This window comes from Mustela putorius, unplaced genomic scaffold, assembly GCF_011764305.1.
Source record: "Mustela putorius furo isolate JIRA1106 unplaced genomic scaffold, ASM1176430v1.1 tig00000135_pilon_pilon_pilon, whole genome shotgun sequence".
NCBI lineage: Eukaryota > Metazoa > Chordata > Mammalia > Carnivora > Mustelidae > Mustela > Mustela putorius.
Genome location: NW_025421292.1, coordinates 3903680 through 3930141, shown reverse-complemented (window position 1 = coordinate 3930141; position 26462 = coordinate 3903680). Strand labels below are relative to the sequence as shown.

Sequence of the window (26462 nt, the reverse complement as noted above, 5' to 3'; positions counted from 1 at the left end):
AATACGTGCACAAAAGATAAATAACAACCTAGGTTCAATGGTAAGTCATAAATGAGTGGTTTACTTAAGGACTCAAGAGACAAGAATGATTGTTAAGCAGCTGAGAACTTCAGAAAGGTGACAGAACTTGATCTGAGCTTTGAAGGACTAGTTATCAAGTTCAGAGGACAGTCTCCTTGGAACCGTGTTGGAATCCTAGCTCTGCTGCTGTGTAACCTTAAGCGAGTTACATGACCTCCCTCCTAGGACTGTTGAGAGAATTAAATGAGCTGATACATGTCAAATACTGAGAATGGTGCTTCAAATATGATTAAAGCATGATAAATTATTAGTATAAGTTGAGAGAAGAGAAAATACATTTCAGAAAGCATTGAGTGATATTGAAGGGGAGATAGTCTAGGTTTGTTTGAAGTGATGAAGTCAGATTGACTGAGAGGAATAATCTGTGGGAAGATAGTTGGTGATTATGTTAGGGCAGAGTTATGAATGATCAAGCCAGGTATTATGAGGTCCTCTCCGTATGTACTGAGGGAACGTGGGGAGGATTTCTTGGGTTATTTGTGAGGTGTTCTTGTGTGTTATAGACAATGTTTCTAAGTTTGTTATCTCTGGCATTTCTCGCTTTATTTCCTGATTGCAGTATAACTGAAACTTGTATTCAAACTAATTTTGACAATAAAGCTCATGATCTTCTATCATGAACCGTTTGTCCACTTCTTTTTATAAACATGAATTTTGGACTTTTTTCTCTCCATATTCCATGTGCATTATCCTTATTCCTTTTCTGCAGATTTTTGTCTCCATCCTCAGAAGCCCCAGGCTGGATCCTAAATCGCTAGAGCCTTAAAGTAGAAAGAGTCAGGGAGACAGAGAGGAAGGGAGGGAAATAACCTCTAGTCCAGCCATCTTGCCTTTCAGATGAGGACATTGAGGTCCAGAGGAAGTAAAATCACATGTTCAAGATCCACAGCTAATTACTGAGCAGGCCTGTACCTTTTAGAGCTAAACTAGGGCTGGTTTTTTTTTTTTTTTTTTTTAACTGTCGGGCCTAGTGTGATTCTCAGCCGTGTGGGTGGAATTTATAATAGTACTACTGATAATTTTTCTACTAATTGCTATTAAAAACCAAGATAAAAAATATTTTTACCACTAGGAAAAATGTGACAGTAATTCACACATCTTAATGAGAAGTCCATGATTACATTTCTTGTATGAGCATTACTATTCTTAAAGTAATATTTGACACCAAGGCTCCAAAATCTGCCTTAAGAAGAAAAGGGTTTCTTTCTTTCGTTTTTAGAGATTTAAATTATAAATACAATAGTGTTGTAATCATAAATAGCATTTTCAAAAAGAAATGGGCTTTTTGTTTCTATCATTTTACAGATTGATGTGCTGGTAAGATTAGCATGAAGAGTTGGGAGCTGTTGTTCTTTGACCTCCGGGCCTCCAACCCAATACTTGTAGTACAGTAGTCTCTCAAGTTTACACATTTTCTAGCTTCTTAGATTTTAGTATATGCCACACATCATCGTGAAAAACTTGTTTAAACATTGTTTTGTACACTGTTTTCCTGTGGAGATGCAGTGGGGTGGAAGATCTGTAAAATCCTAAGCTTAGTTTCACTCTAGATGCTCAATAAATACCCCCTTTTTACAGAGTAATTTTTTTCCTCATATATAAATAATGTCTCTTCCTAGCCAGCAAATAAATCATTATCAAACTTGTTTTTTTTTCCCCCTTGAAGTGTATTGTTTAAACTTAGGCAAGATGGCCTTCCTGCATTTGGAAAATTTGCATGGTGTACAAATACTTTTTTGTCACTTTAAGCATAATTTTATCATGAAATCATTTTGTAGCTGGTAATAATGTTCTGTATTCTTCCCCATGATTACAGAAAGAAACAGGTGTGGGTTACGTAAAGATGCCCCGGACCTTTGCTTATCCTGCTATATTCCTTCAAAGATAGTAGGCTTCTGGACTAGATTCATTTTTACTAAAATACGAATTTTTCTTATTTTCAAATACTGTGAAGTTGAATTGTATAATCCAAGTGTATACAAAAAAATTTTTTTTCATGTCCTCAAAGCTTTGTATCAGTCAGATCGCTTACTTCTATTTCCCATGGTTTGATTTCTTTTTTCCTGTCTTCATTTTTTTTAAGGGAGAAGGGAATTTTTTTTTCTCTGTCTTATAATCTGCAACTTCTTTTGTATTCGGAGGATTCTTTAGGTAGAAGCCCTGCAATTCTTGTACATTTGAGAAAGAAAGAGACTGTTGATGTTGTAACTTTTATATCAGTAATATGATTTACATTTCCATTTTTATAAATCATTAAATTCCTGTTATTGCTATGTTAACTGTCATGTACCATTTATATATGCTATAGTTATGTTTGGTCATACTGAGTTCATCCACTGTTGTCAAAAGTGGAAATATCACGGCTGGGGTGTGTTTATATATTGCCTCTGGAGTTGTAGCCATTGACGAATAGGAAACTGAAAGCTGAAAGTTCAGGAAATGTATTGAGACTTTGTGGAAAAAATATATATGATACTTAACTGCTAAAATTCATAGGCATTTGAAGATTAAAATGTTTATATATGAGTTTAGTTAGAGATGAATATTGTGGATTCTTAAAACAATGCTATCAGATAGTAATAGATGCAGCGTGTGCATTGTAGGCCAGGAAAGTTTTGCAATGCTAGAGAAAAATGCAACAGATTATTATGTGTTCAACTATATGCTTTCAAGAAAAAAAAAAAACAGTTGGCACATCTGTCAAATTCTTCAAGGATGTCATATTTTCAGAGACTTGCAGTTTTGGTTATAGTTTAGTTTTTGGGAAGGGGAGGTCTCTATATTACAAAGTAGCCCATTTTACTCTTAGGAAGTTCTAATGGCTTAAGTTTTATTTTCTCATTTTGAATTGAACTTTGTTTCCCTATAATTTATTAATATATTCTATTCTGTAATTTTTTTAGTGTTGAAAATAAGATAATAATTGATCAAAATTACTGAAATTACTTAAATTTAAATGTATGCAAGGTTTTTTTTTTTTAATGAGGCATTTTAGGTGCCTCATAAAATACTATGCATAATAACCTTTATTTTTGAACTTATTTTTTAAAATTTTTGTCAGAGGAGATATGATTAATGTATATGTCTGGTAACCTGTATTTTCTCTTACTGTACTTACCTATTTTAACAGGTTGTGGTTTATATGGATTCAACATTTTTACTCGTTGAGACAAGTAGGAAGTTTTCAATCCTAGAAATGGGGAATTTTTTGAATATTGTATTTTCGTTGCTCTTCTGTTGTATATTTCAACAAAAGGGGTGACTAATGACTATTTCACAGCCACATGAAATGAGAATTCTATTTATTATTATGTTCTTTTTAGGAATTTTAGCTGCATTATATGTCTGTGGTTATGGTCACTTTAGTAGTCTCATTAAAATTAGCCTCTTTTCAAGATTGATTTTGGTTTGTATCTGTTAAGGTCATACGTTCACCTCTGAACCATTTTGGCAGCTAAGGGAATAGAAAGCAATGGCTTGGCAAAGATTCGAGACTACTGGTTCCACTCCAGGAGGTGAGCAGTGGCTCCCTACTAGAAAGTCTCAGAATGCTGTTTCTAGAAGAAGAGGGGGAGAAATGGACTTGGGGCTGACAAGACAAGGAGTCTCAATAAGGTCAGACCACAAACAGACTGGGATGGAAGGATAAGAAGTTGAACTTCATATGGTAGTTGCTCTGTTTTTGCAGTAGACAGTTTTTTCAAGAACAAGAATTTACTGTTATTATACTTCTCGTATATGTTCTATTCTATAGCTTCTTTTTTTTTTTCTTTAAAGATTTTATTTATTTGACAGAGATCACAGTAGGCAGAGAGGCAGGCAGAGAGAGAAGAGGAAGCAAACTTCTTGCAGAGCAGAGAGCCCTATGTGGGCCTTGATCCCAAGACCTTGGGATCATGACCTAAGCCGAAGGCAGAGGCTTTAATGCTCTGAGCCACCCAGGCACCCCTTATTCTAGAGCTTCTTAAGCAGTACATGTTCATTGTACAAAAATTTAGTTAATGTGTATAAATTAGTGATGAAAATTAATATTTCGTATAACATTTTTTCCCTCCTCATATGTTCTTAATTTCTCTTAAACTTCATTTAGCATCTAGCCTAATTCTTATATATTTGGAAGTGTGCTTGTTGAACTATTCTATTTATAAATTGTGCTTCTGATAACTTAAAATTAATTATGACAGGAATAGGAGTCCTTTTTTAAAGATTTTGTTTTTATTTGATATAATTTACCTATTAATTTGTATCTATTTTATGGGGAACTGTAAGCATGAGAGCAGATAGATACCTAGAAGTCAGAGTGGCTTTTACTGGGAAAATGGGAAAAATAGAGACCTAAATTCCTTTGTTAGCTCTTTGAGGGCTTGATCTAGTTTTGTCTTGTTCATCATTATGTCTATATCCTCAGGCACAGTGCTTGGCACATAGGAATTGTTCTGTAAATGATTGTTGAATGAATGGATGAGTTTTTCATTAAGCATTGAGTGGCTTGTATTTCCTGCACTGTGGGTGATCGAGATCGGTTATGTGCATCCAACATTAAGAACTTTTGCTATTTACAGCCTTTTTTTCTTTTGAAAATTTATTATTGAATTAAAAATTTTAAGTTTTAAATTTCAATTAAAATTTATAATTGACATGCAATGTTATAATAGTTTCAGGTGTACTATATATATATATATATATTTTTTAAAGATTTATTTATTTATTTGACAGAGAGAGATTACAAGTAGGCAGAGAGGCAGACAGAGAGAGAGAGGAGGAAGCAGGCTCCCTGCCGAGCAGAGAGCCCGATGCGGGACTCGATCCCAGGACCCTGGGATCATGACCTGAGCCGAAGGCAGCGGCTTAACCCACTGAGCCACCCAGGCGCCCCTATATATTTTTAAAAATTTTATTTATTAGAGTGTGTGCACAGGAAGGCATGTATTGAGGGAGGGCAGAGAGAATCTCAAGCACAGTCTCAAGTTGGTTTGGCACTGAGTCCATGACCTGAGCTGAATTTATGAGTTGACCCCCCTAACCAACGAGCTGCCTAGGTGCTCCTCGGGTGTATATGTTGATTCAGCAATTCATTGCACTGCTCAGTGCCCTCCATAGTAAGTGTAGTCACCCTCTGTGACCATACAAAGTTATTGCAGTGTTATTGACTATATTCTCTATGCTGTACTTTTCATCTTCATGACTTAATTATTTTATAACTGAAATTTTGTACCTCTTAATCCGTTTCATCTATTTCACCCATCCTCCCACCCATCTCCCCTCTGGTAACCACTAGGTTGTTCTCTGAATTTAAGAATCTGTTTTAGGGGGTACCTGTGTGACTCAGTCAGTTAAGCGTCCAACTCTTGATTTCAACTCAGGTCGTGATCCCAGGGTCCTGAGATCAAGTCCCACATCAGGCTCCATGCTGGGCATGGAGTCTGCTTAAGATTCTCTTCCCCTTCTGCCCCTTCCCGCCACCCAAGCTCACAGACTTGTGTCTTCTCTCTCTCAAATAAATAATTTTTAAAAAAGAGTCTTTTCTTTTATTTCTTCTTTTCTTTACTTTTTTTGGAGGAGGGTCAGAGGAAGAAGGAGAGAAAAAATCATAGGCAGGCTCCATGCCCAGCGTGAAGCCAGATGTGGGGTTCAGTCTCATGACCCTGAACTCATGACCTGAACCAAAATCAAGAGTCAGAGGCTTAATAGAGTGAGCCACCCAGACACCCCTTTTTCTTTCTCTTTTTAAGTGAAAATTTAATACTGATTTTTTTTAAATGATACGTATGACCTGAAAAGATACATGCACCCCTGTGTTCATTGAAGCATTATTTACAACAGCCAAAATATGGAAGCCACTTAAGTATCCATCGATAGATGAATGGATGAAGAAGGCATGATGCACATGATTATTACTCAGCCATAAAAAGGAATGAAATCTTGCCATTTGCAACAACATGGATGAACCTAAAGGGTATTATGTGAAGTTAGACAAAGCCACATACTTTTGATTTCACTTAGGTGGAATCTGTAAACAAAACAGAAACAGACTCATAAGTAGAGAGAGCAAACTGGTAGTTACCAGAAGGGAGAGGGTGGGAGGATGGATGAAATAGCTGAAGGGGATTAAGAGGTATGAACTTATAGTTATAAAATAAATTAGGGGATGTAAAGTACAGTATAGGGAATATAGTCAATCACATTGTAGTAACTTTGTATGGTGACAGGAGGTAACTGCTTATTATGGTAAGATTTCATAATGTATATAAATATCAAATCACTGATGGTATACTGAAACTAATATTGTATGTCCAACCATACTTCAGTTAAAAAAGGATGTATAGGCATGTACCTATACACACATATACAGCCCCAAAAGAGAAAATCCCTTGTTTCTTCCCCGAAATCTCATTTCAGGATTGACTATTAGTGGTTTGTTACTATTTCTTTTTAGATATTTTCTTGCATTCACAAATAAATGAATTTCCTTTACACAAATAGAATAATAATGTACATCTGTTTTGTGACTTGCTTTTTTCCCCTCCCTTTAGGTTATTCTTAAATATCTTTCTGTATTAATTCACATATAGGTGCTTCTTTATTTTTATTTGCTGTATAATATTCCACTATGGGATGGATAATAATAGTCCAGTAAGGGGACACCTAAGTGGCTCAGTCTGTTGAGCATCCGACTCTTGATCTTGAGGTCACTGGGCATGGAGCCTACTTCAAAAAATAAAAAGTCTAGTAAGGAAGTTTTAGTTTGTCCTATTTCCTTTTTTACACTATTACAACTATGTTGTGCTTAATATCCTTCTGCATATAATTTTTCTTCTGTGAGAATATCTACAATAATTTCCTGGAAGTATTGCTGGGCTAAATTATACTTTACACTTAAACTTTATAGATATTGGCAAATTCACCTTTAAAATACTTTACTACTTTGTACTTTCACTAGGAATATGAGGTGTTATTTTCTAATAATTACACACTTTCATTTTGCTGATTAAAAGAGTTCAACTTTTTTTTTCTTTTTTAAAGATTTTGTTTATTTGTTTGACAGATCACAAGTAGGCAGAGAGGCAGGCAGAGAGAGTGGAGGAAGCAGGCTCCCTGCTGAGCAGAGGGCCCGATGCGGGACTTGATCCCAGGACCCTGGGATCACGACCTGAGCTGAAGGCAGAGGCTTTAACCCACTGAGCCACCCAGGTGCCCCAAAGAGTTCAACTTTTAAAAATTAATCCTTCCCATAGTAATTTGAGATGTTTAGAAGATGATAGATTAATATAGTCCCATTGCCTGATGTAATTAACTGAAGTCACATGGACGGTGTTGGTCTGTGTGGTCTAGAGACCAGTAGTGTACATTGCACTGATTCAGATCAGAGAGATCAAGATGTTGGTTTTCTCGAGTTTGTATTTATTTATTTATTTATTTAAAGATTTTATTTATTTATTTGACAGAAAGAGATTACAAGTAGGCAGAGAGGCAGGCAGAGAGAGAAGGGGAAGAAGGCTCCCTGCTGAGCAGAGAGCCCGACTTGGGGCTCAATCCAAGGACCCTGAGATTATGACCTGACCCGAAGGCAGAGGCTTTAACCCACTGAGCCATCCAGGTGCCCCGGTTTTCTCGAGTGTTGTCTTAGAATGTTTTTAGATAAGCATTTATTAGTGATATTCCAAAGAAGTAGAAGGTCCTGAGTGCTGGTTTGAGAAGTTTTGGATTTGTTGTGCTGGGGAGCCATTTAAAGTCCTTGATTTGGGAGTGTTCTGTGTGTGTGAGGCTTTACTGGTAGTATGTATAGAGTGAATGGAAGTGAGTGTGCTGGAAATATGTAGATCAGTGCGACAACTATGGTAATTCAGGAAGGTAATGAAGAAAACCCTGAATATGGTAATAAATACGAATTTGAAAGTGAAGTAGTAGGAAATACAGTGAACAGTTGGCAGGTCCTGCTGATAAAATGGAGAAAAAATATATTAAAGTTCTAAACCTAGGAGAATAGCAAGATAATACAGATTAATGAAATAAATAGAGAATAGGCCAATTTTGGAAAAGTTGATTTTCTTTAAAAAAGTAGGAATATAAAAGGAGGTACCGAAGTATCTAAGGTTAGGCAATTAGAGATCAGAAACTGCAAAAGGGAAGAACGAGCAATTATAACTAGATTTGGTTATAGTAGAGGTAGTGGTGAATTAAGAGTGGTAAGTTCTGGTATGAAGTAGCTGATGGGAAAAGATGTTGATTGAAAACTGCATTTTGGAAAGGCGTGCTCTCAATAATGGAAAATGGGTTGAAAGAATCAGGGAGGGCGCCTGGGTGGCTCAGTGGGTTGAGCCTCTGCCTTCAGATCGGGTCATGATCTCAGGGTCCTGGGATCGAGTACCGCATCGGGCTCTCTGCTCGGCAAGGAGCCTGCTTCCTCCTCTCACTCTCTCTGCTTGCCTCTCTGCCTACTTGTGATCTCTCTCTGTCAAATCAATGAATAAAATCTTAAAAAAAAAATTAGGGAAAGAAGACATTAGTAATCTGAGGTGTAGGGAAAGAATCAGGGTATGTATCTGCATATGGTACAGTATTTACTTGGTATTTTCCAGGTAGATACTTTGTTCTTCCTTTGGTAGTGATACCTCAGAAAATTGTAATAGTTATTTTAAAGATGGATTTGATGTTAATATTCTACTTGAAAAAGGGTTTTGGAAAAGTAGTTTTGGTGTCATATGCTATGTTCTTTTTAGTTTTATAAAATGTTTTCATCTTGTTTTAGTATCTCTGGGTCCTAAACAAGAAAAAATATTGCTTATTGCTGGGTAAAGTCCAGATACCTTGTGCAGTTTAAGTGGTCTTTAAAAAAATGTTTCCTGGCTTATGAAACATGGCTAATAACCACTAGTAAGAATTCATCCTTTTAGGACATAGTAAAATCTGTCATAGCACTTGTCAGAATGGAGCCAATTCACGGGAAATGATCTAGGATCAAAGTCAGAACCTCTGACACTATGTGAAATGATTATAGTTGCAACTTCAGGTGTCATTCCACCTGGTTCCTCTGTTCACTAGCAATATTGTGCCTCTTAATTTCAACATCTGGAAATGGCAATAACACTTCCTATAGCATAGGGTTATTGAGAGAGGCTCCATCATGGAACTTACATTCTAGTAAGGGGAGACAAGAAATAGCCACGTAAATCTATGTGCCAGGTGGTAAATGGAGGGGGAAAATGGTAGGGCGGATTGCGGTTGTTTCTTGTTCTTATATGTTGGGTAATAGGGAAGCCCTCTCTGATAAGAAAGTGTTTGAACAAAGACCTGAAGGAAGTGAGGGAGAAAACTCTGTGTTTCGGGGTGGGGAATGGTGCTAGAGGGGACAGCAGGTGCAAAAGCCGTGGTGAGAGGCATGTTGGTGGGGGTATAACAAGGCTGGTGTGGCAGAAACAGAGTAAGTGAAAAGAGAAGCAATAGGAAAGTAATTTCAGAGCTAGCCACTGACCAGCATATAGGGTTTTAAGTATAAGAAGGACTTTGGATTTTATTCTGTGTGAGCTGGGAAGCTGTTGGAGGGTTGCCAGAGTAATTTTTTTTTTTTTTTTGAGCTACTCTGATTGTCACCTCTCCCCTTAAGAATGCTTCAGTTCTCTGTTTCCTTTGGAATAAAGTTCAAATGCTTATTCTGGCACACCAAGTCCTTCACAGTTAGCTTCTGCCTATTTAGTTAGCATCATCTGCATCCTTTTCGCATGTACCCTCCACTTTAGCCAAATTGGATTACATGCGGTTCCTTGGATGGGTCATGATGATTCACGTCTTTGTGTCTTTCTGCATAGGGTTATTGCCCTGTGAGAAACCCTCCCTCCCAGCTCACAGAATCATTGGCTGTGTTTTAGAAGGCCCTTTTTGTGCTCCTAGGGACCCTGTGCCTTGTTCTCTGCCCATTCTCTCCCCTAGCAACTTCCTACTCAAGCCAAGGCCCTGGAATGTGCTGTGTGCAGTGTTCTTTTACCAGCCTTGATTTTACTCTTGCCACACCCTTGCCAGTTGAAATTAATGTCTATCTTTCAAGAACCAGCTGGAGCACCGCCCCCCTTTGCCTGCTTTATAAACCGCCATCTTTTCCCTACACTTATAAATACTTTGTAGCTCTGTTGTACTTAATCACAGTTATCTTGAATTGAAATGTTTCTTTGTTTTGCCTCACACAAAATCCTTGACCTTATTCATTTTAGTTTCCATTGTGGCTCCCAGTGTAGGGTCTTGTGCAGAGTTCGCATTTGGTAGGTACTCATGGTATGCAGGATTCATAGGATTATTGGAAAACCGTTGGGTTTGAAGATGCTCAGGACCACAAGGAAAGTTGAGACATCTGTTAAATTAACAAAAATGTACTGTAACATAATGTTGGTGATGGCATGGCCATCTTGGTTCTCTTCTATATTTGCTATTGGTACGAAAAATTAGTATACCCCCTTTGAAATGTAGTTTGGCAAAATGTATTCAGACACATAAATGTTTTGTGGGTTTTGACCCAGTGACACCACTTCCAGAAATCATCTTAAGAAAATAATACAGTGGTCGCTTCTCAGCACATGCACCAGAATTGGAATAATACAGAAAAGGTTAGCATGTCCCCTCTGTAAGGAAGACACACAAATTTGTGAAGTGTCCTATATTTCTTGTAAGTAATACCTCAATTAAAAAAAAAAAAACCAAAAAAAAGAAAATAAACCAGAATGACGATTTCAACTACTAATATTGAAAGTTTATTATGTGACAGACATAATGCAAAGCCCTTACTTAATTTACTCCTCAAAATTCCAAGAGGGGTGACTACTGTTATTTCACATGATAGAGGAGGAAATTACACAAAGTAGTTGAGCGACTTGCCCAAGCACCACTCCTGTAACTGCTATGTTGTCAAGCCAAGATTCTCACTGAAGCAGTGTGTTTAAAGAATCCATATGCCTGGGTGGCTCAATTGGTTAAGTGTCCGACTCGATTTCGTCTCAGGTCATGATCTCAGCATTGTGGCATCCAGCCCTGTGTCAGACTCCATGCTCAGCAGGGAGTCTGCTTGAAATTCTCTCCCTCTCCCACTGCCCCTCCTTCTTGTGTGTGCATGTGCACTCTCTTTCACTCTCTAAAATAAATCTTTAAAGAAGTCATACCTTTTTTTTTTCTTTTTAAGATTGTGTCTTTAAATAATCTCTACACCCAACATGGGGCTTGAACCCACAACCCTGAGATAGAGTTGCACATTCCACCAGCTGAGCCCGGCAGGTACCCCAAGAATCCATGCTCTTAATTATATGATAAAAGCCTAGGCACAAAAATGTTCACAGCAGTGTTACATAGTATAGGTATACTGGAAGCAATCTACGTCAGGAATTAATCTCCATCTATTCAATGGGGTATTTTTTCTAAAAGCTTTATTGTCATAAAATTCACATAGCATGGTGTTCCCCTCTTTAAAGTGTATAAGTCAGTGGTTTCCAGTATATTTACAGAATTATGCAGTTATTACCATTATCCCACTTAAGAGCATTTTATTGCCCCCAAAAGAAATCATACACCCATTAGCAGTCAGTCACTCCTACTTCTACCATTACCCTAGGTAACCACCGATCTACTTTCTGTCTGTGGATTTACGGACATTTCATATAAATGGAATGCTACAATATATGGTATTTTGTGTCTCTCTCATTTAGCATATTTTCAGGGTTCATTCATGTAGCATGTTATCAGTACTTCGTTGCTTTTCAATAATGTGTTGTATAGATACACTACATTTTATTTAACCATTCAATAGTTAATGGACATTTGGATTGTTCTACTCTTTCGCTATTCTGAATAATGCTGTTATGAACATTGATGCACAAGTTTTTGTGTAGACATATGTTTTCATTTTTCTTGGAATTTATCAAATGATAACTTTAACTTTTAGAGGAACTGCCACACTATTTTCCAAAGCACCTGCACCATTTTATACTCCTGCTAGCAGTGTGTGAGGGTTCTAATTTTTCCACATCTTTGTCAATACTTGGTATGATGTGTCCTTTTCTTGGCGTGTATGGAGTGGCTTTGATTTGCATTTCCATACGGACTACTAATGTTCAGCATATTTTCATGTAATTATTTGCTATTTTTATATCTTCTTTCAGTAATGCCTGTTTGCATACTTTGCCCATTTTTAAAAGGTTTATTTATTTATAAGGTTTATTTTAGAGCAAGTAGGATGGGGGTCAAGGGGCAGAGGGAGAGAGAGAGAAAGAGAATTTCAAGTGGACTCCCTACTGAGTGTGGAGCCCACAGCCCTGAGATCATGATCTGAGCTGACATCAAGACACTTAACTGAATGAGTGACCCTTAAGGGTGTTCAGTGTAGGGCTTGAACTCCTACCCCTGAGGTCAAGAGTCGCATGTTCCACTGACTGAGCCAGCCAGACACTCCTGCCCATTTTTTAATTGGGTTATTTGTTTCTTTGTTACTGAGTTGTAGATTTTTTTTTATTGAAGTCTTGTTGAGATAATATATTAGTTTAAGGTATACAATATAGTGTTAATAATAATGTAGTTAACTACATTATGAAATGCTCACCATGATAAGTGTAGTTATCTATTACAAATATAAAGTTACAGTATTATTGACAGTATTCCTTATGCTCTACGTTTCATCTGGGATGAATTTGTAATTGGAAGTTTGCTCATCTTAATTCCCTTCACCTATTTCACCTCTCTCTAGCCCCCTCCTCTCTTGTAGCCATCAGGTTTCTTTTTTCTGTATTTATGAGTCTGTTTCCACTTGCTTTCTTTTTTAGATTCTATATATATGAAAACATGTGGTATTTGTCTTTCTCTGTCTGACTTATTTAGCATAATACCCTCTAGGTTCATACATGTTGTTGCAAATGTATGATTTCAGTCTTTTTTTAGGGCTGAGTAATATTCCATTGTAGATACATACCACATTGTCTTTAGTCGTTCATCCATTGGTAGACACTCAGTTTGCTTCCATATCTTGCTTATCGTAACTAATGCTGCAATAAACATAAGGGTGCCTGTATGTTTTTCAATTAGTATTTTTGTTTTCTTTGAAAAAATACCCAGAAATGGAATTACTAGGTCTTATGGTATTTCTGACTTTCAATTTTTTGAGGAACCTCCATACTGTTTTTTGTAGTGGCTGCACCAATTTACATTTCCAACAACTAATGCAAAGAGGTTCCCTTTTCTCCACATCATCACCAACACTTGTTATTTTTTGTCTTTTTGATAATAGCCTTTCTAACTATAGGTGTTAGGTGATATTTCACTGTGGTTTTGATTTTACCTTCCCTGATAAGTGATGTTGAGCATCTTTTCATGTATCCTGGCCACCTATATATATGTCATCTTTGGAAAAATATCTGTCTATTCAGGTCCTCTGCCCGATTTTTTTTTTTTTAACAAGAGAGAAACATTTAATTTTTCTTGTGTGGAAGCTCATAAAAATAGGAAACTCAAAGAAGTAACCAAAGCAGGGAGTTTTTATACCTTTTAGACAAAGAAACAATAAATTTTTGAAGAATTGACAAGACAAAGAAGTTTGGGCTTGGTATAGCATTTCCAATCTTCTCTGCCTAGATTTTAATCAGTTTGGTTTTTCAGTGTTAAGTTGTAGGAGTTCTATATTTGCATGTTAACCCCTTATTGAATATATTAGCTGCCGATGTCTTCTCCCATTCAGCAGGTTGCCTTTTTTGGTTTGTTGGTGGTTTCTGTCACCATGTAAAAGCTTTTTAGTTTGATGTCCCAGTTGGTTTTTGTTGTTGTTTAAGATTTTATTTGTTTATTTGACAGAGATCACAGGTAGGCAGAGAGACAGGTGGAGGGGGGTGAGGGAGGAGGCTCCCTGCTGAGCAGAGAGCCCGATGTGGGACTTGATCCCAGGACCCTGGGATTATGACCTGAGCTGAAGACAGAGGCTCTAACCCACTGAGCCACCCTGGCACCCCCCAAGTTGTTTGTTTTTGCCTTTGTTTTCCTTTCCTGGGGGACATATACAAAAAATATTGCTAAAGCTGATGTCCAAGAGTTTACTGCCTGTGCTTTAGAAGTTTTATGGTTTGAGGCACCTGGGCGGCTCAGTGGGTTAAAGCCTCTGCTTTCGGTCAGGTCATGATCCTAGGGTCCTGGGATGGAGCCCCACATCGGGCTCTCTGCTCAGTGGGGAGCCTGCTTCTTCCTCTTCTCTCTGCCTGCCTCTCTGCCTACTTGTGATCTCTGTCGGATAAATAAATAAAATCTTTAAAAAAAAAAGTTTTATGGTTTGAGGTCTTCTATTTAGGTCTTTGATACATTCTGAGTTTGTTTTTGTTTTTGATATAAAAAAGTAGTCCAGTTTCATTCTTTTGCATGTAACTGTCCAGTTTTCTCAACTGCCTTTATTGAAGAACTGTCTTTTCCCCATTGTATATTTTTGTCTCTTTTGTCATAAATTAATTTCACCATATAACCTGGGGTTTATTTCTGGGCTTTCTATCCTGTTCCATTAATCTATGTGTCTCTTTTTGTGCCAGTACCATATGGTTTAGATTACTGTAGCTTTGTAGTATAGTTGAAATCTGGTATTGTGATACCTCCAGATTTGTGCCTTTCTCAAGATTGCTTTGGCTATTTGGGTTCTCTTGTGGTTCCACACAAACTTTAGGATTGTTCAAGTTTTGTGGGAAATGCTATTGGTATTTTGATAGGGATTGTATTGAATCTGTGGATTGTTTTGGGTAGTATGGACATTTTATTTTACTTCTTTTTTAAAGACTTTATTTATGTGTTTGAGAGAGAGAGATACTGACAGCAAGTGGGGGAGGGTGAGGGCCAAGAGGACTCTGCACTAAGTGTGGAACCTGATACAGGGCTTGATCTCAGGACCTTGATATCATGGCCTGAGCCAAAACCAAGAGTCAGACACTTAATCAACTGAACCACCCAGGTGCCCCTGGATATTTTAACAATATCAATTTTCCCAATCTCTGAGCATGGTATATCTTTTTATTTATTTGTGTCATCTTTAATTTCCTTCATCATTGTCTTAATAGTTTTCAGAGTACAGATCTCTCACCGCCTTGGTTAAATTTATTCCTAGGTATATTATTTTTGATGCATCTTTTCTTCCTTCCTTCCTTTCTTTCTTTCTTTCTTTTTTTTTTTTTTTAAGATTTTATTTATTGATTTGACAGAGACACAGGGAGAGAGGGAACAGAAGCAGGGGTATTGGGAGAGGGAGGAGCAGGCTTGCCCCAGAGCAGGGAGCTCAGTGCGGAGCTAGATCCTGGGACCCTGGGATCATGACTTGAGCTGAAGGCAGATGCCCAATGACTGAGCCACCCAGGTGCCCCTGATGCATTTATTTTCTTAATTTCTTTTTTCTGATAGTTATTAGTCTATAGAAACACAACAGATTTCCTTATGTTGACTTCTGTATCTTGCAATTTTACTGAATTCGTTTATTCTAATTTTTTTTTTTTTTTTGGTGGAGTCTTTAAGGTTTTCTATATATAGTATCATGTCATCTGCAAATAGTGACAGTTTAACTTCTTTCTTACCAATTTGGATGCTCTTTATTTCTTTTTCTTGTCTAATTACTGTGACTAGGACTTCCAGTACTATGGTGAATAAAAGAGAGAATGGGGGGCGCCTGGGTGGCTCAGTGGGTTAAGCCGCTGCCTTCGGCTCAGGTCATGATCTCAGAGTCCTGGGATCGAGTCCCGCATCGGGCTCTCTGCTCAGCGGAGAGCCTGCTTCCCTCTCTCTCTCTCTGCCTGCCTCTCCATCTACTTGTGATTTCTCTCTGTCAAATAAATAAATAAAATAAAAAAAAAAAAAAAAAAAGAGAGAGAGAGAGAATGGGGATCCCTGTCTTGTTCCTGACCTTAGAGGAAATTGAGTATGATGTTAGCTGTGGGTTTATACATGGCCTTTATTATTTTGAGGTATATTTCTTCTGTACTCAGATTGTTAAGCGTTTCTATCATGAATGGATGTTGAATTTTGTCAAATACTCCTGCATCTATTGAGATGATTGTAATTTTATTCTTCACTTTGTTAACATGTTGTACCATGATTGTTGATTTGCAGATATTGAACTATCCTGCATTGCTAGATTAAATCCCACTGGATAGTGTTGAATGATCCTTTTAATGTGTTTTCAAGTTTAGTTTGCTAATATTTCATTGAGGATTTTTAAATTTATGTTCATCAAGGATATTAGTCTAAGTTTTTTCAGGGTGGGGTAGTGTCTTTGTCTGGTTTGGCAGTAGGGTAATGCTGGCCTTGTAGAATGAATCTGAAAACATTCCTTCCTCTTCTGTTTTTTTGAAATAGTTTGAGAAGGACAGATACTGTAACTTATATGTGTTTGATAGAGTTCACTTGTGAAGCTATCTGGTCCTGGACTTTTGTTTATGGGAAGTTTTTTTTTTACTATCAGTTGAATTTTGTTCCTAATAATTGGGTCTGTTGAGATTTTCTATTCCTTCTTGACTCAGTCTTTGAAGACTGTATGTTTCTAGGAATTTATCCATCTCTTCTAGGTTGTTCAGTTTGTTGGCCTATAATTTTTCATTGTGGTATCTTATTATCCTTTGTATTTTGTGGTCTCATTTTGGTTTCTTTCATTTCTGATTTTATATATTTGGGTTCTCTCATTTTTTCTTTAAGAAGTTGATTAAATGGGGGCGCCTGGGTGGCTCAGTGGGTTAAAGCCTCTGTCTTCAGCTCAGGACATGATCTCAGGATCCTGGAATCGAGCCCCGCATCAGGCTCTCTGCTCAGCGGGGAGCCTGCTCCCCCCCCCCACCACCTGCCTCTCTGCCTACTTGTGATCTCTGTCAAATAAATAAATAAATAATCTTAAAAAAAAAAAGAAATTGATTAAATGTTTGTCAATTTTGTTTATCTTTTCAATGAACCAGCTTAATCTCATTGGTCTGTTCTGGGTTTTTTTTGGTAGTCTATATTTAATTTATTTCTCCTCTGATATTTATTGTTTTCTTCCATCTATTAACTTTGGTCTTTAGTCTTTTTTTTGTTCATTTTGGTGTAAGGTTAGATTATATATTTGAGATTTTTCTTATTTCTTGAGGTAGGCCTGTATCACTAATAAACTTCCTTCTAAGAACTGTTTTTGCTGCATCCCAAATATTTGGAACCATTGTGTTTCCATTTTCCTTCATCTCCAGGTATTTTTTTATTTTTCCTCTTTGATTTCATTTGATCCAGTGGTTGGTTATAGCATGTTTTTTAGTATCCACATATTTGCGGGTTTTTCCCCCAGTTTTCTTCTTGTAATTGATTTCTATTTTCATACTGTTGTTGTTGGAAAAGATGTTTATATGATTTTAATCTTCTTAAATTTATTGAGACTTGTTTTATGCCCTAACATGTAATCTACCCTGGAAATGTTCCGTGTGTACCTGAAAAGAATGTATATTCTGCTGTTTTTGGATGGAATGTTCTGTATCTATCTGTTAAGTCTGTCTCGTCTAATGTGTTGTTCAAAGCCACTGTTTACTTACTGATTTTTTTGTCTGAGTGATCTATCTATTGATATAAATGGAGTGGTAAAGTCTCCTGCTGTTATTGTGTTCCTGTCAATTTCTCCCTTTGTATCTGTTAATATTTGTTTCATATATTTAGGTGCTCCTATATGTGTGGTGCATAGATATTTACAATTGTTATATCCTCTTATTGGATTGACCCCTTTATCATTATGTAATGCCCTTTTTTGTCTCTTGTTACAGTCTTTCTTTCAAAGTCTATTTTGACCTATACAAATATTGTTATCTGAGCTTTTTTCCCCCCACTTTGTTTTACATGGAATATCTTTATATTGCTTTCAGTCTATATATTTTTTTAGGTCTGAAGTGAGTCTCTTTTAGGCAGCATATAAATGGATCTTGTTTATCCATTCTGTCCCCCTGGTTCTTTTGATTGGAGCATTTAGTCCATTTCCATTTAAAGTTACTGATGGGTATATATTTATTGCCATTTCTGTCCATTGTTTTTTGGTTGTTTTTCTAATTCTCTGCTCTCTTCCTTTGTGATTTGATGCCTTTTCTTAGTGTTATGTTTGGATTTCTTTCTCTTTACTTTTTGTGTATATATATTCCAGATTTTTGGTCTGTGGTTACCATGAGGCTCATATATAACAATCTAGGTACATGACAGTGTATATTAAGTTCATGGTCACTTAAGTTTGACTACATTTTTACTTCCTCCTCCAAGTTTTTATATGTAATGTTTTATTTTATATCTTTTTATAATTTTACTAATTTTATCTTTTAAACTTTATGCTATTTTTATAAGTAATCTGCCTTTTTAAAAAAAATTTTTTTTTATTTGACAGAGATCACAAGTAGGCAGAGAGGCAAGCAGAGAGAAAGGCAGAAGCAGGCTCCCCACCAAGCAGAGAGCCCAACACGGGACTCAATCCCAGGACCCTGAGATCACGACCTGAGCTGAAGGCAGAGGCTTTAACCCACTGAGCCACCCTGGCGCCCCAAGTAATCTGCCTTTTTTAATGGATGTTCAAAAAATTTATTTTATTTAGATTCAATTAATTAACATACAGTGTATTATTACTTTCAGAGGTAGAGTTCAGTGATTCATCAGTTGCATATTAACACCCAGTGCTCATTACATCACATGCCCTCCTTAATGCTCATCACCCAGTCATCCCATTCCCCCATCCAGATCTGCTACTATCTTTTAATATATGTTTGCTTTTACTGGTGAAACTTTTTCCTTTCATAATTTTATTTATGGCCTTTTCTTTTCCACTTAAAGAACTCTCTTTAATATTTCTTGTAAGGTTGAATTCCTGGTGATGAACATCTTTAACTTTTCTTGTCTAGGAAGCTATTACTCCTTCAATTCTGAATAATAACCTTGCCAGGTAGAGTACTTTTAGTTTTAGGTTTTTTCCTTTCAGAGTTTGAATGTATCAGGCTCCACCTCCTTCTGGCCTGCAAATTTTGTGCTGGGAAATCAGCTGACAGCCTTATGGAATTTCCATTGTATGTAACTGTTTGCTTTTCTCTTCCTGCTTTTAAAATTTTCTTTAACTTTTGCCATTTTAATTATTATGTGTCTTGGCATGGATCTCTTTGGGTTCATCTTGTTTGGGGCACTCTTTCCTTCCTGGACTTGGATGTCTGTTTCTTTTTCTAGGTTAAGACTGTTCTTAGGTATTATATGTTCGAGTAAGTTTTCTGCTCCTTTCTCATTGTCTTATCCTTCTTGGACCCCTATAATATGAATGTGGATATGCTTGATGTTTTCACAGAATCCCCTTAATTAATCCTCATTTTATAAATTGTTTTTCCTTTTCACTATTAAGCTTTATTGTTTTCCACTTTTCTGTCTTCCAGATCTCTGGTCCATTCTTCTGCATTTTTTAATCTGTTGATTCCCTCTAGTGTATTTTTTCATTTCAGTTATTGTATTCTTCAGCTCTGAGTGGTTCTTTTTTGTATTTTCTTTTGTTTTTCAAGTTCTCATTTCATTCAGTCTTCTCTCAAGCGTGGTGAGTTAATTTATGACCATTACTTCAAGCTGATTGCTTATCTCTGTGTCATATAATTTTGGTTTTGTTTGTTCTCTCATTTTGAACATATTACTCTGTCCCTTCATTGTGTATAAATCTGTGTTTCTATGTATTATTTAGGTCAGCTACATCTCCTGGTCTGAAAGTAGTGGTTTTATGTAGAAGATAATCTTTGGTATCCAGTAGTGTGGTCCCCCCTGGTCACCATAACCACGTGTTCCAAGGGTGTCCCCTGTGTTGGCTGCATATGCTCTCCTGTAGGCTGTGCTTGTGTTGGAGGATTTTCTTTTCTCCTTCAGTGCCCACGGTTCTTGGTCACTCCACTTCAAAGAATGAAGAGGTAGACCAGAGTGGTAGAAAGCAAAGCAAGGTTTGTTGAGCAATTTATTGAGTGATAGCAAAGTGATAGTACAAAGCTCCCAAGGAGGGAGGGGACCTGAAAGGATTGTACTGGAGTTCCTAGGTGTAGGGGTTTTTATGGGTTTGTTGGTGAGCTGTTTCAATCTGATTAACCCTCCCTGCTCCTGTTATCCAATCAGATTTTTTTCACCTCTCATATGGGAAAGGGTGGAGGGTTCCTTCCAGGGTGGTGTAAAATCCTTTTAAGGGTGGTTTCATCTTAGGGCAGGGGGGACCCCTTGTCCCTGCCTGCCTGCCTTCCAGTTATCCTCCATCACTGTTGGACATGGCTGACCCTCAGCCTGGCTGTCAGCAATGACGGGCTGCACCCTCTAGCAGGGGGCACTAGTGTGCAGGTTTTGCCCCTTGCATGGTTGCTGAGTGGTTCTGCTGTAGCTTTTGGGGACATGCTAGTGAGTGGGGACAGCCCTCAGCCCTGTTAGCTGCAATGACTGGCTTCTACCTCTGGGTACACTGGTGGGCAGGGCTCCCCCACTTTATTCCCATGGTTACCTGAGAGACCCCACTGTGGCTAGTAAGAACATGCTGGTGTGTGGGGCTAGCTCCCTCATTCTTCAGGGCAGGAGTCTGGAGGTGTGCTTGGAGGGGTACCTCCTAGCTAGAGCTGCTTCTCAGGTGGTATGACTGAGCAGTAGTTGTCCCAGGGGAATATTGAAACTGCCCTCCAGGTATGGTGGGGTGGGAGCCATCAGGGAGGGGCACCTGCCAGGTTGGGCAGGTCCACAGGGGAATGCTGGGGCTGGGCTAGCATGTTTACTAGGTAGGTAGAGAGTGCCAGAACAGGCTCCCACAAGTATCTGGCCAGCTAGGTTGAAGAAGGGCAAGAAAAACGGTGCCCTCCAGTACTTCCTTTTTCCAAGAAAGTTCCTGCAGATTCCTATCTCCTCCAACACACGTTTCCAAAATTAGTCAGTAAATCTCCTTCACGTAAAACCCAGGTACTAGGTGCTTTCCAGACCCTGCTTCTGTGCTGGGTTTGAACTGGGTGATACTAGTGCCCTGGCCCTTTAACAGAGGAGTCTCCGTTTCCTATAGCCTTGTGGCTCTCCCAGAAATAAGCCCCCTGATTTTCAGAATCCAATATTACGGGGTCTTATCTTTCTGGTGCAGGTCCCAAGGCCAGGGGTGTCCACTGTGGGCTTGATCTCCTGGCTTCTCCATGCCTGTGATAACTCTCCCTCCTGCTGGGGGTTGCAGCCTTGGGAGTTTGGTTCACCAACTGTGTATCTGCCCTTCCTCCTCCTCCTCTTCTCCTTTTCTTTTTGAAGATTATTTATTTGAGAGAGAGAGAGTGCACGCATGTACATATATATGCACAAGTTGGGGGAGTGGCAGAGGGAGAGGGACAAACAAGACTCCCCGCTGAACAGGGAGCTGATGCAGGGCTTGATCACAGGATTCTGGGATCATGACCTGAACCAAAGGCAGATGCTTAACTGACTGAGCCTCCCAGGTGCCTCTCACTCCTCCCCATCTTGATGTGGTCTTCTCCTTATGTCTTTAGCTATAAAAGATTTGTTCTGCCAGTCTTCAGATCCTTTTCAGAGTGAGTTTTATCACAAGTAGTTGTTCCCTCTGTATGTCCTTGATAAGAGGTGAGCTCAGGATCCTCCTATTCTTAATTTTCCCTCTTCTAGACGCCAAGATGTTAACATATTCTAGATAACAATGCCATTACCAGGTACGGGATTTGCAAAATTTTCATCCCATCCTTTGCAATAATTTTTCACTTTGTTCATGGTGTTCTTGGAAACACAGACATTTTTAATTTTCATAAGGTCTCATTTACTGATTTTTGTTGTTTCTTGTACCTTGTTTCACATAAGAAACGATTACCTAGGGAAAAATGAAATAAGGCGAAACCAGAGAGGGAGACAAACTGTAAGAGACTCTTAATCTTTATAAAAAATTAAAAATTAAAACAAAAAAAAAAGAGAGACTCTTAATCTCAAGAAACAAACTGAGGGTTGCTGGAGGGGAGGGGGATGAAAGGGATGGGATGGCTGAGTGATGGACACCGGGGAGGGTATATGCTATGGTGAGTGCTGTGAATTGTGTAAGACTGATAAATCACAGACCTGTACTCCTGAAACAAATAATACATTATATTGTTAATTTAAAAATATATCATTTGAGTTTAAAAAAAAAAAGAAACTTTACCTAATCAAAGGTCAATAAAGATTCACAGTCCTGATGCTTTCTTCTAGGAGGTCATCTTATCTCTTACATTGTAGTCATTGATCCATCTTGAGTTCCTTTTCGTATATGGTGTGAGGTAGGGTATCAAACTGTAATTTTTACTTGTGGAAATCCATTTGTCCCAGCACCATTTGTTGAAAAGACTATTATTTCTCCCATTGAATTGTCATAGCAACCATTCTGAATATCAGTTAAACATAAATATAAAAGTTTATTTCTCAGCTTTCCGTTTTCTCCCATTGATCTGTGCCTCTCCTTATCCTAGTACCACAGGGTCTGGATTATTGTAGCTTGATTATTGTAGCTTTGTAGTAAGTAAACCATGAAGTGTGAGTCCTCTCAACTTTGTAGTTTTTGAGGTTGTTTGGCTATTTTACTCAGTTTTGCTGTGAACCTACAATAATTTTAAAAAACAATGTCCATTAAAAAAAAAAGTACCCTTATGTTGTAATAATTGGGATTGTGGTAAATTCTTTATTCCTTTCTTCATTCCCCAAACTTTGTGTAATATATAACTATGTCAAATTTTATAATTTTAACAAAGTCTTGTCTAAGAGAATAATTTTAACTCAAGAGGCAACTTTTAGTTCTGTAGATTAAAAAGTCAAGCTACCTAACTTTCCAGGAAGAGTGTGTGAAGGTGAGGATTTAAAGTTATGGGTAGAAATGAGCTAGTCTCAGATTTAGTGTTCAGTTTTTTATTCTCCTTTATCTCTCTAGCTTCCTTCAGTTTATTCTCTGCCTTTTTACCCTCCCTTACACCCCAGCTTAAGACTTTACTCAGAACAATTAGATGAAATTCTGGGACTCTGGCTAGTTTTTATAATTGCCGTTGATAACTGGAATGAATGGCAGGTGAGTAGCATGAGGGCAAGGAGCCATTTAATGCAATCTGAGCCACAGAAGCTACTTTGATGGAAAATAAAGGGGAGGGGAGAGGAAGCCATCCAAGCAGCACTCTTTAAGAGCCTTCTCTGCACTTCTTGTGTTCTGTCAGTTTCTTTGTGTCTGTATTTGTTGTTTTCTTATGATACTGTATGCTTTTTAAGAGCAGATACCTGCAAGTGGTGCCAAAGCTAGTTAGAAGTTTAAATAGATACACAGAGAATCAAGCTATGTGGCTTGGTGACTGACTGCTGTTCATATGTTGTTTTTAAGTGCTGCTACAGTGTGTGTGTGTGTGTGTGTATTCTAAATAGTTTGGGGGTTTTCTTTTCAGTTTAAGCAATATTAAAATCTCAGTATATGGGCGACTGGGTGGCTCAGTGGGTTAAGTCCCTGCCTTTGGCTCAGATCATGATCCCAGGGTCCTAGGATCAAGTCCCTCATCGGGCTCTTTGCATCCCTCTCTTTCTCTGTCTGCCTCTCTGCCTACTTGTGATCTCTCTATGTCAAATAAATAAAATATTTTTTAAAAATCTCAGTATACTGATACTTTATAGGTTTTGCATATAATCAGTGTCCATTTGAAGTTTGTTGTAAAACAAAGGCAAGTTTTATAGACACACTAAAGAGTAATGTCAATTACAAGCCAACTTTTGTGGCATTATGAAGTATTTGAAGTATTAAGGTGATTTTTACTATGTAATTTTCAGGTGAATTAAAAGAAGAGGAAAAATAGTTCTTCAGATGTTTAAAAATTGTGGTATATGGCCTTTAGAAATGTAAAGTCACACTTTTTTCATTCTTCTAAGGTTTATAACAGTCATTTCTTACATAGATTAAAAGGAAAAAAAAGAGAGATTGCAATTATCCAGATTTCCAGAAATAAACACAAAACTATAGTTATGACTGCCATTTTTAAAAAAAAGTAGCTGCCATTTTTGGAGGTAGGGCCATTATCAGTTGTAGGCTTTGACTTTTTTAACATCATGGAAAGCCTATACCCTTCAAATTTCAGACTCAAAATTTGTTCTAAACAGTGCTTTATTTTATCAAATACCTTTTCTCCCACTTGAAACTCCATCCATAATACTTGTGTTTTTTTACTGTGTCTCCTTTCTCTGGCTTGAAAATGTATTTAAGGACTTGTACTTCTGGCCAAGATGGATTAAGAGAGTTTGATTTACTCTCTTGGCTGTAATCACAGAACAAACAAAAACCCCAGAAAAAATATATGAAATTTCAGACACTGAACAACAGGCAGACAGTGATCACCGAGAAACCAGAAACAGATGAGCCCTACAATTATCCTAGCTTACTTGGTGGAGAGAGTTTCCAGGAAGCAGTGTAAGGAGTGGGGAGCTCAGCTGTTGCCTTGAGTTGAGGAGAGAGAGCTGGAGTTCAAGGAGGCCAGGGTTGCTACAGCTAGGAAAGAACTGCACAAAGAGAGAATTCCATAGGTCTGCAAAGTCCCTCTAAAGTCTTCAGGTGAGTGCTAATCAGGGCATGTATTTTACGGAAGCTACCCAAAGCCAAGAAAAAAACCACCCTAAAGGATTACAGGGAACAATTTCTGATTCTCAGTTTGTATTCCCAACAGCCAGAGAGGAAAATATAAGTCTAGGATATTGGATAGAATACTCAGATTAGCAGTGGGGCAAATGCCTTAAACTAAAGACCGTTCTGGTCCCTTCTAACAAAGCATAAAAACAGACCTCCAAGTAGTTTAATTGCATCCCAGAACAAAGCTTAATATTTACACTTACACAAAAATATTTAGTACTCACCAAGGTAAAATTCACATTTGGCTTCCAATAAAAAATATCAGACTTGGAATGAAGCAGGAAAATACAGCCCCCGAGGAAGAAAATCAATATGTCAAAACAGATGCATAGATGATACAATTAGTGGACAAAAAGATTAAAACATTTATTATGAGTATATTCCTTATGTTCAGAATATTATAGGAAAGATTGCAAATGTCAAATATAGATATGTAATCTATTTTAAAGACCAAAATTGAACATCTACATATGAAAACTACAATGTGTGAGATGAAAAATACACTTCATGGGATTTACAGCAAATTAGTGCAGGAGAAAAGATTAGTAAACTTGAAGCAAAATCAATACAAGTCATCCAAAATAAAAGGAAATAAAGACTGGGGAAAAAAATCAAGAGTATCAGATAGCTATGAGACAACTTCAGGTGGTCTAATATAAATGTAATTGTAGTCTTGAGAGGGTACAGAAAATAATTTTAAAGAAACAATGGCCAAATTTTTCTAGATTTGTTAAAAACTGTTAAGTTCAGAGATCCAAGAAAAAGAGGAAAAGGGGAACAAAAACAGATGTGACAAATAGAAAACAAATATTTTTGTTACATTTATACTGATCTATATTAATAATCGCACTAACTGTAAATGACCTAAACAACCCAGTTAAAAGGCAGAATTTCGTAGATTGGGTACATAGTAGATTGGGTATGCTGCCTACAGAAACCTACTGTTCATATTAAGATTCAAATAGGCTAAACATAAAAGGTTTGCAAATGATATTCCATGCTAATGCTAGTCAGGAAAGTTGGAATAACTATATCAGTTTCAGACAAACTAGATTTTAGAGCAAAGAATATTAACAGGAATAAAGAAGACCATTTCATTGGTAAAGTAGCCAGTTTAAAAAGTGGAATTAATGGGGTGCCTGAGTGGCTCAGTGGGTTAAAGCCTCTGCCTTCAGCTCAGGTCATGATCTCAGGGTCCTGGGATCAAGCCACACATCGGGTATTCTGCTCGGCGGGAAGCCTGCTTCCTCCTCTCTCTCTGCCTGCCTCTCTGCCTACTTGTGATCTCTGTCTGTCAAATAAATAAATAAAATCTTTAAAAAAAATAAAGTGGAATTAATAGTCCTAAATATCTATACAGCTAATACACTTCAGAATACATGAATCAAAACTGACAGAACTGAAAGGAGAAACAGATCCACATTACAGTTGGGAATTTCACTATCTTCCCTTTCAATAGATAGAACAAGAAGACAAAATATCAGTAATGATTTAGATGATTTAAACTCTATTATCCAATTAACCTAATTGACATTTATTTGATGTCTGTCCAATACAGCAGAATACACATTTTGTTGAATTGCACAGAGAACATTTTACTAGTATAATATGACCCATTTTGGTCCCTAAAATAATGTCAATAATTTAAAACTTACTTACATCATAAAAAGCAAGTCATCTGACCAAAATGGAATTAAATTTAAAATTGATAACAGAAAACTGTCTGGAAAACCCCTAAATATTTATAAACTAATAC

The 26462-nt window shown here is 37.5% G+C and overlaps 1 protein-coding gene and 1 non-coding gene across 9 annotated transcripts in view; both read left to right on the top strand.

Moving 5' to 3' along the window:
* The window catches only part of FKBP5 (FKBP prolyl isomerase 5), a 121765-nt gene that overhangs the window by 19543 nt on the left and 75760 nt on the right, over positions 1-26462 (top strand). The gene's annotated exons all lie outside the window — the stretch shown is intronic.
* On the top strand, positions 10629-10734 carry LOC123390666. The gene has a single exon (XR_006605208.1). It is a non-coding gene; the product is annotated as a U6 spliceosomal RNA (small nuclear RNA).